This window comes from Notothenia rossii (assembly GCF_949606895.1).
Source record: "Notothenia rossii genome assembly, chromosome: 7".
NCBI lineage: Eukaryota > Metazoa > Chordata > Actinopteri > Perciformes > Nototheniidae > Notothenia > Notothenia rossii.
In genome coordinates this window covers 23,987,017-24,000,369 of record NC_136905.1, presented here as the reverse complement: position 1 = coordinate 24,000,369, position 13,353 = coordinate 23,987,017, and positions in this window count along the sequence as shown.

The window sequence follows — 13,353 nt, the reverse complement described above, 5'->3', positions numbered from 1 at the left end:
GTATTATATGTAACTTTTTTATAATATGTTATTTGTATGTTTCCAAGTTTTGTGTTGAATGTTTTATTGATCTTGTAAATCCATGTAGTGATTGTCTTTGCTTCTCTTCTCCCTAAATAGCAATAACCTTACTGGAGGAAAGAACTGGGAATGAGTCATTAATTATAGGACAATGGTTTGGCTAGGGGCCACTGAGTGCAATCTATGAATTAGGAGCTGGCCAACAGTCATCCATTTGCATGATACTCAGGGACTAAATTGAGATTCCAGAGATCTATTGAGAAACAGTTGTGGGGCAAAGCTAATGCATCTAAGTCAAAGGAAGCCAGGCACACATTCATAATAAATTATCCCTCATCTATGCAATCACTTGAAAAATGATTGCTCTCTTCTCTCTCATTAGCATTTCCTCTTCTGTGCCTTTCTCCCATCCCCTCTATTTCCTTCTGTACTTTATTATTTTTCCCTGTCCCTGTATTCACGTCTGTATGTGACTAGAAGGCGCAAATGCATACCATTATCCAAGTGCACTTTGTTGTCTAGTTCCACCTTCTCTACTGCTGCTCACTGCCATTTAGGTGAATCTCTGTCGCTGTGCATTTAGTGTGGCAATGACAGGTGATGCATGGTAATGACATCAATTACTAGGAGCTCTTTTTTAGAACATGCCACGTGGAAGCACAACCAATGTTTGTATGAAGGAAGGAAGAGGGGCTTTAAGTAGCATGAATGCAAGGTTTTCTAGTAACTCAGGAAAGAAAATAAATCACACTGGGGAATTAAAAAAAAGGGAACCATTTTGTGGTTCATGCCTTCTTTAAACTTAAAGCAGATTTATGTAGGATATTATTTTTAAACCCCTATCTTTTTTAGATGTATACTTGAATTACCATAAAGATAAAGAGTCCAAAACAATAAGCCAGTGCTTAAAACAAACTGCGCCACCTTCAAAATCACCATTTGGACATCACACAATGTCCTATCGTTGCACAAGGCTATACTGTATGCCCTTACTGTATAGTCAAGTATAGAAATGACTGACAGAGAAAGAGGAAAAGATAGAGATACATTCTCAGAGGATGTCTACTATCCTGTGTGTTTAATCCCTCTTCAGCTGTACCATCTGCAACCTTGTCAATGTATAATTAAAGGTTACAACAGCCGAGGCCACCCAGCAGGGGGTCTGCTTGCCCCGACCCATGATGCACGTCAAACGCACCCCTTCACCCTCCACTGTCCCTTTGCATTGCCCCTAATCTGCTTTGACACTCGCTGGGAAACAATGCAGAAAAGGGGTTTTCCTTAGGAAACTAAGTGCCAACAATACTCCAATCCAGTGAATAGCACTGAAAAACACAGCAAGTGGTTCAATTGGAGGTTGGAGGGTTTACGTTGTGACTGAATGTATGTGTTTGTTCTTATTTAGATTTGTTTTAAATTAAAACTACATCCGGCAGCTCATGTAATCAGCTTGAAACCTTTATCTTATTTGGAGCAGAAGGTCTTTGAAATCGTAACTGGATTAATACATTATGTTCTTGCTAACAATATTTCTGTTAAAAAATTAAATGTTACTGTGTTCTTTTTTCTCTCCTGTCTGTGCCGAGGTTTGCTTTTGGAAAAAATAAAAGTTAACCAGGGTGGACTGTGTGTAGTCAAAGCTAGGGAAATCCTGCTCGCTGAGATGTAATTGTAAGTGAAGAGGGACTTGTGTGTCTCTCCTTGGGCGATGCACACAGGCTACTGCTGGTCTCCTTAGATAGAGACGACTCAGCTTAGGCCAAGGCGATCTTGAGGATGCTAGACATCAATTTGATCTGGCTTAGTGGTCCTGCATACATAACAATCTCACCGCCACACAAACACACAAATCACCCTCCAATGCACACACGCACATATCGTGCACATACTCACACAATACTGTATGTAACATTTATTAGTTATCTGGGCTCACACTAGCAGGAACAAAATATTGCCCCCCTGCTGAGCTGCCACAACAGTGAAAACACTGTTTGCAATATCTCTCTCTATCTACTGTATCTATCCCCCTCTTTCTAAATTATGTGATTATACTCTGTTTTGGAAGCTGTAGTTTGTGGTGTTGTTTACTGAAATGTATTTATAATGTTTTACCAACCTCATTTGGATCGGAAAAATATAAGAAAATAGATTATGGTAAGCTTGATAAATGTTTACTATGTTGTGATGTTGTATTCCATTTTATTCCGGCTCTTTCCTTGCCCACTTACCTTTCAGATTGTACTATTTGTTTCAGTGAGAACAACAAATAGTAGAATGGTAAATAACAAAGAAATCATAGTAAAAGAAAAAGTCAAAGAATACATGGTACTGTAGTATGGAGATATTTTTCTACTGTTTGCTTTGGGCGATGGGTAAAGCTGTGTCTGTGCCAGGTTCTCTTATTAGAGTGGCAACAAGTGCAGGTATTTGTACTCCTCTTGGAACACATAACCATAAACACACCCCACCTACACACACTGACAGAGCGTCTGCCCTTGCAGGTGTTTGGCTTGCTAACAAGCGTCCTCTCATTATTCTTTTAGCGAGCTGATTAACCACTGCGGTCGTAACAATCATGATCACTCATCAGCTGATGAATACCACAACAACATAATTCAGGAACATGTACGTCTTTTTAATAGTAGACCTATAATTGTTCATGAATTACTTGCTTTGGGCCATAAAGCTTCTCATTTTGCTTCTAGAGAGAGAGAGAAACAAAAATAAAACATTGTTTTCTAACTTACTGTTAACCCAATAACTTGCTGAATTCAACAGAATGCATGTCTATATGTAGTCTGGATTGTTATTAGTGCTGGCACAATGCTTTAAAGTTACTTAGTGTAACATGGATTTTACATCACAGGTTAAAAACAATACCAAAACACTGCAATAGGGAATTGAAGGCTCCTGTCCATGCAGGAACTGCGTGGTACCCAGGGATTTACCCTTGGCTTATTGCTATGAACTAAGTAGGCGAGAGGAAATCAATATCTGGTGACAGCTAGTCAATCTTAGACTCAATGCTGAAACTCCAGTCTGCTTAAAAGGACAGATCTTCTCCACACACATTCGATCTCAACAAGGAAGCCGCGTAGCTCAAGACGGCGAAAGCTCCATGTAAATTGGACCAAGTAGAAATAAATCGCATGACAGCATCACTAAATAACTCTAAGTCCAGCTGTCCCTGACTGAAAATGGGTTTACGTCGACTTGTACTGAGAGCCTTTACATGTGGGTGAGCCTGTGGTGGTTTTACATGCCTGGATGCCAAATGAATAGAAATCCTGACACATCAAAAAACTGGTTGAAGCTTCTAGGTCTTAAAAGAAGCCCTTCAGCATAGGAATCTTGTCACACTGGGAAAAAAAAGCAATTTCAGTCTTTCACGCTGGTTGGATAAATCAGATGATGCATTTCTGTGTGCATGCAGGAGTTGATTTATCAGGCAATATCAGTAGTGTTGCAAACATCCTCTATTAAGCTTAGGTGTTTGTTATCCTCTGGTCTATTGCTGATTCACATAACACATTTCATATGCTGCAACTTTCTTCAGTTTAATTAAAATAAATATTAACAAATGGCTTATAGGGCTGTTTCCTGTTGGATAAATACAGTTTGTTTATCTTAGACTAACCGTAGGTCTTATCCTGTTCTCATGTTACAAGGGCTCCACCTGCACACTATTCCTGCATAGGTTGGGAGAGATGTAGCATTCACCTAGAACAGGTCCATGTCTATTAAAGGCCTAACACTAAATTCAGCCTTTCACACTGTAATTATATATGTATATATGGCACCAACTCCACAGTTGCAACATTCAGCTTTTGAAAGAATCATACATGTTAGAATTCAGTTTTTCATATACTGTAAGGTTATCATTACTTTAAAATAATTTCTTACCTACTAAATATCAGTGTATTTCAATGCTTTTTTGGCATATATATTCTGCACCTATCATATAAAACATGTAACTGTGAAGCTTTTATTTTCATTTAACACTACAGAGTTGTAATAAATACATAATGTAGTGTGGAGGATGAGGAATGTGAGTGAGTCTGGTGGTCCCAAGCCAGATTTAAAGCAGAAGCTTTGTCCCAAAAGGATTTTCAATGTTCAAGTAAAATGTTGTAGTATTTCACAGCCAAAAAGGATGCTTGAACCTTAGAAGCACTCGATGCAGCTTGAATTTATTGTTGGACAAGTTGAAGGGTCCTCCATAATTCAGTTCATCCAATCCATCCAAAGCATTATCTTTTGCTGACTTTTTACCTTTTATATATTTGGAAACAAAAAGTCTCAGTGTTTGTTTAATCCCACCAGTTTACCAGTGCTTTGAAAACAGTTATGTTTGTACAGGTTTCTGAATGACACTGAAATGATTGCTTGAATTTTTTGTAATTTGTTCTTTAGTAGTGAAATTAGTTGTTGTATTTTGTCTTTGGGTTAAAATATGAAATTCTTAGGCCCCATAAGAACCTGCATCTGTATTTCTTTTGGCCCGTAGGGTTAAATATACATTAAAGATATCACAAATCGTATGTGCTCAGTCAGTAGTCAGTCAAGTATTTTCTCTATAGGAAGTCTCGTTGAAAAATCAGTGACCTTGAGAGAACAGTCTTGAGAACATTCAGCTTCATTCCATGCCTCCTGCTGCTGTTTTGACAAGTGCAGCCCAATCAGACATGTTGGTTCAGGCTCCATTTTCTCACTCTCTGGTGACTGCAGGGGTCATAGGGTGTGTGTGAGAAAGAAGGATACAGACACTGAAATAGAGAGCAGATTGTGTGCGGGGAAACTGTGTATCATCCTGTTTGGATATTATGCTTATGGCTGACATTCATTTTCAATTATGTGTGTGTATGGTGTGTGTGTGGGCTCGTTTGGGGGCAATTTGTGGTGTGTCTCAGTATCTAGATGAGTATTTGTGTGTTGGGGGCATCCATTCAGCAGTGGTGATAGTGGCACGATGAGAGACAGCCAGGGGTCTTGGGACCCAAGGATACAAAGACCTCTGACACATCTACCTCCAGGTGTGTGTGACAGAAAGAGACACCAGCATTTATATGTGTGTGTGTGTGTGTGTGTGTGTGTGTGTGTGTGTGTGTGCGTGCGTGCGTGCGTGCGTGCGTGCGTGCGTGCGTGCGTGCGTGCGTGCGTGTGTGTGTGTGTGCTTATGTTGTAGTGTCAACAGGCTGCAATAATAACCAGCACCAGAGGGAGACATTGGGCTCCTTTCTTAGAGACGTCCCTGACTTTCTGACCTTTACGATTACACTGAAAGAAAGGAAAGGAAGGATAATAGAATGAACACATATTCAGATAGACAGAGAAAGAAAGTAGGAGAGGCTAGTTGAGCTGACAGATCTCAGGAGCCTCGGAGCAGGGCCCAGTTGTCCTCTGTGTATGGTTGGCTGGGGGGTAGGTGGTGTCAACCCCTGACAGGTAATTTGGTCTGAGTCCGACTCCCTGGGGCCAACAACACATATACACTAACCGAGCACACACACGCACATGAACTGTCTCAAACCTGGCCCAAATCCCCTAAGCCACTCTATATTTGGGCATGGTCTTCTAAAGGATATTAAGATGAAACACATGCAGTGTAAAGTGTTCTTACAAGAGAGCATTGGTCAAAATATGTAAAAAAAAACAAAACAAAAAAAAACCTTGAACGTTAAATCTCGAACCCTTGATTAAGAACTTCCATTAGCCAGCCTAGTAGGACTAGGATAAGTCATTCTATATCTGTTTTGGGTTTCAATATTACACATTTGACATACAAATAAAATAATAACTAACTATATGATATCATCTTATGATCTATTTGAGTTATTTAACTGATAAATAATACATTCAGTTGAATAACAAGACTTACAAACAATCAGATGTCGGTCAATGGCAAGCCGTTAATTACCGCCTGTCAGTCTATTTTGTTGTGAGTCCCGTTTTAGTCCTGCCGACAGGCTCTGCTGCGGATTTTACATTGAATTTAATTTACGTTTGAATTGGTGGCAGAGATTGTCGGTTAAAGTAATCACTCTGATAGGCTGTTCAGCTTAGAGGAATCAGTGTACAAGAAGAGAAACTGACAAGAGGAATACAAAGACTAGTTAAGAGGGCACATAGAGAGGCTCTTTACATGTTCTTTATTTATTCTCATCGTTCCAATATACAGTCCTACATTTTCCGGTTACCGTTTTTGAAATAAGAATACAGACTCACACGTTGTTATGGAAAGTTATTTCCTCTCACAATGGAAGTACATGCTTAGTTGGCTGTTGGCTGTTTTTCTTTGCGTTGTGTTCAAATGCAACTCTTTGGCACTATTACTCAATATTATTTAGAAATTATGATGGCAAGATGGAAAGATCTACCTTTTGCAGACCTTGATTTTTCCGGTTAATGACTAATTAAATTACAATGACTATCGTGATAGATAACGTGCACATTTTAACCACTGCTATCGCTCTCAATGATATATATATATATATTTTTTTATTTATTTATTCTACTGAAATCATACAAAAACAATTTTTTTTTAATTCATACACACAAATGAACAAAATTAGTAGAAGCGGGAGGGCTGAAGCATAGCTTATGGGGAGTAGCCCTTCCGTTCATCATCATTAGCATCAATATAATAATGGCATTTATTTCGTCAAAAACGTATAGAAATTAAGGAATACAAAGAAATAAAGAAAACTAATGAAAACTGGAAAAAAAAAAAAAAAAGGTTAGGGCAAGAAAAAAGTAAATGCATATATAAGTAATACTGGGAATATCCAATACTTGTTAGCTGGAGTAATCTGCAAATATAATTGTTTTTACTTTAGTTTTGAATTGTTGATGACTAGTAATACTTGAAAGGTCTGGGTGAAGTCCATTCCACGTTCTAACTCCGATTATGGATAAGCTGTGTGATTTGTTCTACAGGGCTTTCTACACAACCAGTTAGGATGCCTGGTTGGGTATTTCATGACTGTGGTTTGGAACTGATTTGGAATGTTAGTAGGTATTTTGTTATGGAAAATGTTGTGCATATTCAGTACTGTTTTAAGCTTAACTATATCAACAAATTTGAATAGATTGAGTTTTTTAAATATGGGAGTTGTGTGTTCGTATTTACCAACACCACAGATGATTCGTAATACTTTTTTTTTAGATGTTATTATTTTTTGTAGATTTGTTGAATACGTGTTTCCCCATATTTCAGAGCAGTAATAAAGGTAAGGGAGAAATAGACTGTTATAAAGAGTTCTGAGTATTTTTTCCTCGAGAATGTTCTTAGTACGATACAAAATACCAGAGGTGGGAGTAAGTCCTACATGTGCAAGTCATGAGCAAGTCTCAAGTCTTGACCTACAAGTATCAAGCAAGTCCCAAGTCACTGTGGTGAGAATCAAGCAAGTCAAGTTAAGTCATTGCTCAGGTCAAGCAAGTCAAGTCAAGTCATACGAAATTCTGATGAATAAGCTCAGTTTCCGCATTTAAATCAGTTAAAAGACAGTGGTTATGAAAATGGATTCAACCCACACTATGACCTTCATTACATACACAGTTAATCATTTGAAATGTAATTTAGACAGATGACAATCATATTAGATTAATATTAACCCTAGAACTGCAGACAATATAGCTAGGACTCAAAAAGTCTGTTCAAAAAGGCAGAATTCCAGGTAAGAAAATCATATATGGCATTTCAATCAATCAATCAATGTTTATTTATATAGCCCAATATCACAAATGTTACATTTGTCTCAGTGGACTTCACAGTTTGTACAGAATATCAGTATGACAATACGACACCCTCTGTCCTTAGACCCTCACATCGTACAAGGAAAAACCTCCAGAGAAAGCCCACAGTTTAAAGGGAAAAATGGGAGAAACCTCAGGGAGAGCAACAGAGGAGGGATCCCTCTCCCAGGACGGACAGACGTGCAATAGATGCCGTGTGTAAATTGAAAAGATAATACATTTGCAACATAGGTAGTCCAAATGTTTGGAAATGCATGTGTGTATAATAGGAAGATGAATCCACGAGGATATCCATCCAGGACTTATGATCCAGGACCACAGCCACCACTCAAGATCCAGGACTCGCGATCCATGACACAGGACCGCAGGATCATCCATGACTCCGGATCCCGGCGTATATAGACACCAAAAAGAAAGACATTTGGGGAAGCTGGGTTAATCGGAACGAGAGTACACAGGTGTAGACAGAGAGAAGGAAGAAGTAAGATGTCCCCCGACAAACTAAGCCTATATCAGTAAAACTAGGGGCTTAATCTAATCAGCCCTAACTATAAGCTTTATCAAAAAGGAAGGTCTTAAGCGCACTCTTAAAAACGGATAGGGCGTCTGCCGCCCGAACACAAACTGGAAGCTGATTCCACAAAAATGGAGCTTGATAAGAAAAGGCTCTGGCTCCCATTGTACTTTTAGAGACTCTAGGAACAACCAACAACCCTGCATTCTTGGAACGCAATGCCCTAGTACAGGGGTCGGCAACCCGCGGCTCACGGGCCGCATGCGGCCCTTTAAGCCCTCTGCTCTGGCTCCCTTGAGCTTAGACAAAAATAAGAAGGAATTAAAATAAAAGTATTTGTAGGACTATTTATATTTTGTTGCACGGTTTAAAATGTTTCGTATTTTGAGGGGATACTGTGACACATAAATAAAAAACAAAACGGTTTTAATTAGGTCAACTAAAATATGCGTCACATCCTGCTACGGTCCCGCGCGAGCGCCTTTTCTTGGAGGCGCTCGTGCTGGGACCCCCGGCTCGATGAGCGAACTATGGATAAATCAAAGAAAAGTACTGGAGGAACACAGGAATTAATTCTGTGTGGACAGTTATATGCTTTCACGGCAAACGATGCTGGTTTACCGGCATGTTTGATGTGTAGAGAGAAGTTGTCAACGCTGCTGCAGCCTTTACGTATCGAGGAACAACACGGGAGAGGAAGACAGCTGACAATCTTCAGTCATAATTCAATGGGGTATGTAATTTATTTCAGAAAACACTTTTTGTTATATTCCATGGAATGCTCTTAACGTCCCGATAGCAATGAATATATTAAATGCTTTGACAATAAATACATACAAAAATTAATCTCTGGAAGCCGTTGCGCTGTAAAAAGCACGACCAATCATTTTAGCCGGCCCGGCTAAAATAACTGGATGGCCTACCTGCCTGTCAGCCTTCCATCTGTGCACAAACTTATCTCGTGCCCTCATTGGTCATGTGCGCGTTCGTGTGTGTTGGAGGAGGAGGGAAGTCTGAAGGAAGAGGCCTATTTTTTCCGGTTGTGTATTTTCAAATTCTAGCGCACTCGAGCTGGTTTCTTTACATTACATTACATTACATTACATTACATTGCATTTAGCTGACGCTTTTATCCAAAGCGACTTACAATAAGTGCATTCGACCAGGAAGATACAACCTTTAAGAAAACAGAATCATATAAGTACATCAGGTTTCATAGAGCCAAACATTTCAAGTGCTACTCAACTGGCATTTAGAAAGCCAGCCCTTTATTAGTATATAAGTGCTTTGTTAGTAATTCTATCGCTCGAAGTGGAGTCTAAAGAGATGAGTTTTCAGTTTGCGTCGGAAGATGTGTAAGCTATCTGCTGTCCTGATTTCAATGGGGAGCTCATTCCACCATTTTGGAGCCAGGATAGCAAACCCACGTGTTTTTGCTGACGGGAACTTGGGTCCCCCTCGCAGTGCGGGTGCAGCGAGCTGTTTGGCTGATGCAGAGCGGAGTGCACGTGCTGGGTTGTACGGTTTAACCATGTCCTGGATGTAGGAAGGGCCAGATCCATTCGCAGCATGGTACGCAAGTACCAGTGTCTTGAAGTGGATTCTAGCAGTTACTGGAAGCCAGTGAAGGGAGCGGAGGAGCGGTGTGGTGTGGGAGAATTTGGGAAGGTTGAAGACCAGACGAGCCGCTGCATTCTGGATGAGCTGCAGAGGTCGGATGGCACATGCAGGTAGACCAGCCAGGAGGGAGTTGCAGTAGTCTAGGCGTGAGATGACGAGAGCCTGGACCAGAATCTGCGCTGATGTCTGGGTCAGCTGGGGACGTATCCTCCTGATGTTGTAAAGCGTGTATCTGCAGCAGCGGGTTGTAGCAGCGATGTTTGCAGTGAAGGACAGTTTGTTATCTAGGACCACACCCAGATTCCTTGCAGTCTGAGTCGGGGAAACAACAGAGGTGCCGATGTTGATTGTTAGGTCAAGAGTGGGACAATCTTTTCCAGGAAGGAAGAGCAGTTCAGTCTTGTCAAGGTTGAGCTTGAGGTGATGAGCAGACATCCACCGAGAGATGTCTGCTAGGCAAGCAGAGATGCGTGCGACGACCTGGGTCTCTGAGCGGGGAAAGGACAGAATTAGTTGGGTGTCGTCAGCGTAGCAGTGGTATGAAAAACCATGCGGGCTAATGACAGACCCGAGCGAGTTTGTGTACAGGGAGAAGAGGAGGGGACCAAGAACCGAGCCCTGAGGGACCCCTGTAGTTAATTGACAAGGGTCGGACTCGGACCCTCTCCAAGTAACCCTGTAGGTGCGGTCGTTGAGGTATGAGGTGAGGAGGGAAAGTGCAGTGCCTGAAACTCCAAGTTCTTGGACAGTGCGAAGGAGGATCCGATGGTTCACCGTGTCGAATGCAGCAGACAGGTCCAGAAGGATGATGACAGAGGAGAGGGAGGCTGCTTTAGCAGTGTGCAGTTTGTCAGAGACAGCAAGGAGAGCAGTTTCTGTTGAGTGACCTGCCTTGAAACCAGACTGGTGCGGATCCAGAAGGTTGTTCTGATGGAGATAAGAGGAGAGTTGTTTAAAGACAGCGCGTTCAAGTGTTTTAGACAGGAACGGGAGGAGAGAGACGGGTCTGTAGTTAATAACATCAGACGGGTTGAGAGTGGGTTTCTTTAGGAGAGGGTTTACTCTTGCCTCCTTGAGACTGTTTGGAAAGTGACCAGAAGTTAGAGAAGTGTTGATGAAATGGGTGAGAAATGGTAGAATATCAGGAGCGATAGTCTGAAGGAGGTTTGAGGGGATAGGGTCCAGAGAACAGGTGGTAGGACGGGCAGAGGTAACGAGGGTAAGAACCTCACTTGGAGAGAGAGGGGAGAAGGAGGTCAGTGTGTGGGTGAAGGGAGGGTCTGGTGACCCAGAGGTGAAGGAGGTCAGTGTGTGGGTGAAGGGAGGGTCTGGTGACCCAGCGGTGAGTAAAGGTGAGTCAGAAAAAGAAGAGCGAATATCATCAACCTTTTTTTCAAAATGGTTAACAAAGTCGCTTGACAGAAGGGAGGAGGGGGGAGGTGCTTTGGGGGGGTCCAAGAGGGTGGAGAAGATAGAAAATAGTTTTTTGGGATTGGAATAGGAAGATTGGATCTTATCTTGAAAGAAAGTGCTTTTTGCCTGAGAGATGGAAGCAGAGAAAGAGGAGAGGAGAGCCTGATAGGTTAGGAGGTCGTCATGGTGTTTGGATTTCCACCATTTCCGCTCTGCTGCCCGAAGGATGGTTCTATTAGCACGCAGTGCATCATTTAGCCAGGGAGCAGGAGGGGACTGACGAGCCGGCCGCGATGTGAGAGGACAGAGAAAGTCCAGAGAGGATGAGAGAGTCGAGAGGAGAGTTTTTGCAGCAGTGTTTGGAGGCAGGAGTTGGAACGAGTCAGAGGAAGGGAGGGCTGAGAGCACCGATGAGGCAAAGGTAGAGGGGGAGAGGGAACGGAGGTTACGGCGGACAGGAGCAGAGTTAGAAGAGATGAGGTTGTTATGTTTGGAAAGGGGTAGAGAGAATGAAATGAAGAAGTGATCGGATGTGTGGAGCGGGTTTACAGAGAGGTTAGAAGTAGAGCAGTTCCTTGAGAATATGAGATCAAGGACATTGCCAGCTTTATGAGTTGGTGGGGATGGAGACAGTGAGAAAGCAAAGGTGGTTAACAGAGATGTTAGTTCAGATATCTTCCCTGTCTGGAGGTTGAAATCTCCGAGAAGTACAGCGGGAGGGCCAGTTTCAGGGATGTGTGAGAAGAGATTATCTAATTCCTCCAAGAAGTCCCCCAAGGCGCCTGGTGGACGGTAGAGAACAACAATGGTTAATTGTATAGGATGGGTTACTGTGACGGCATGGAATTCAAAGGTGGAAGGAGTGAAATTAGGTAGCTTGAAGAGGGAAAAGCTCCATTTGGGAGAGAGCAGGAGACCAGTGCCACCTCCTCTGCCAGAGGGTCTGGGTGTATGGGAGAAGGAATATGCTGTGGAGAGAGCTGCTGGGGTGGATGTGTTGGATGGAGTGATCCAGGTCTCCGTGAGAGCAAGGAAATCCAGAGACTGCAGGGAAGCGTAGCCAGAGATGAAGTCAGCCTTAGGGACAGCTGACTGGCAGTTCCACAGGCCCCCTGAAACGAGATGTTGGATCTCAGTGGAGCATGTGGGATAGACGAGAGCAGGCCGGTGAGATCGATTAGGAGAAACACGGGGCCAGTGATAATTGCGAGAAGACACATGAACAGGAATGCAGAAAATACACATGATTATAGCATGAGGGGCTAGAGAACCCAAGAGAATTGAATAAAACTAAATAACACCAGCGATACTTGGCGCAATCAGAGTAGGATTTGCCTCCTCTTTGCCTCCCACGTGACTCCCACAGGACTCTTAATGTCTTTGTCAGTCTTAATCCCACAGGACTCTTAATGTCTTTGTCAGTCTTAATCCCACAGGACTCTTAATGTCTTTGTCAGTCTTCGTCTGGCTGACGCTGAAGCTGACGCTGCAGGAAAACGCAACCTAAGATGGATACCTGATTGCTCAGTTCTCACAGCTTTGGGGGCACGCCCCTGTAATTAGTTAACTATTTTCTGCTGATGGGCGACAGCAGAGTCTTCCTGCCTATTGAAATGCACACTTGAGGGGCGTGACTCACTGAGACCTGAGTTACGCCTGGAGTTGAGCAGATCTGAGATTTTAAAATCTCTCAGAAATCGCCGTTTTAGCTACAATAACTACAGAACAATTATACAGAGTAGAATAAATGAAACAGAGAAGTCTATTTAAACAAGAATATAACTTACAGTGATTGCTGAGTCAGTATCGATAGTGTCCTCACCGAGTCTGGAAGCACACTGAGTTATTCTGATTTGAAATGCGCTATTTAAAATGTTTTTCAGCTGGGAAGCGTTTTGCACTTCACGCAATCAGCAGAGTCTTCCTGCCTATTGAAATGCACACTTGAGGGGCGTGACTCACTGAGACCTGAGTTACGCCTGGAGTTGAGCAGATCTGAGATTTTAAAATCTCTCAGAAATCGCAGT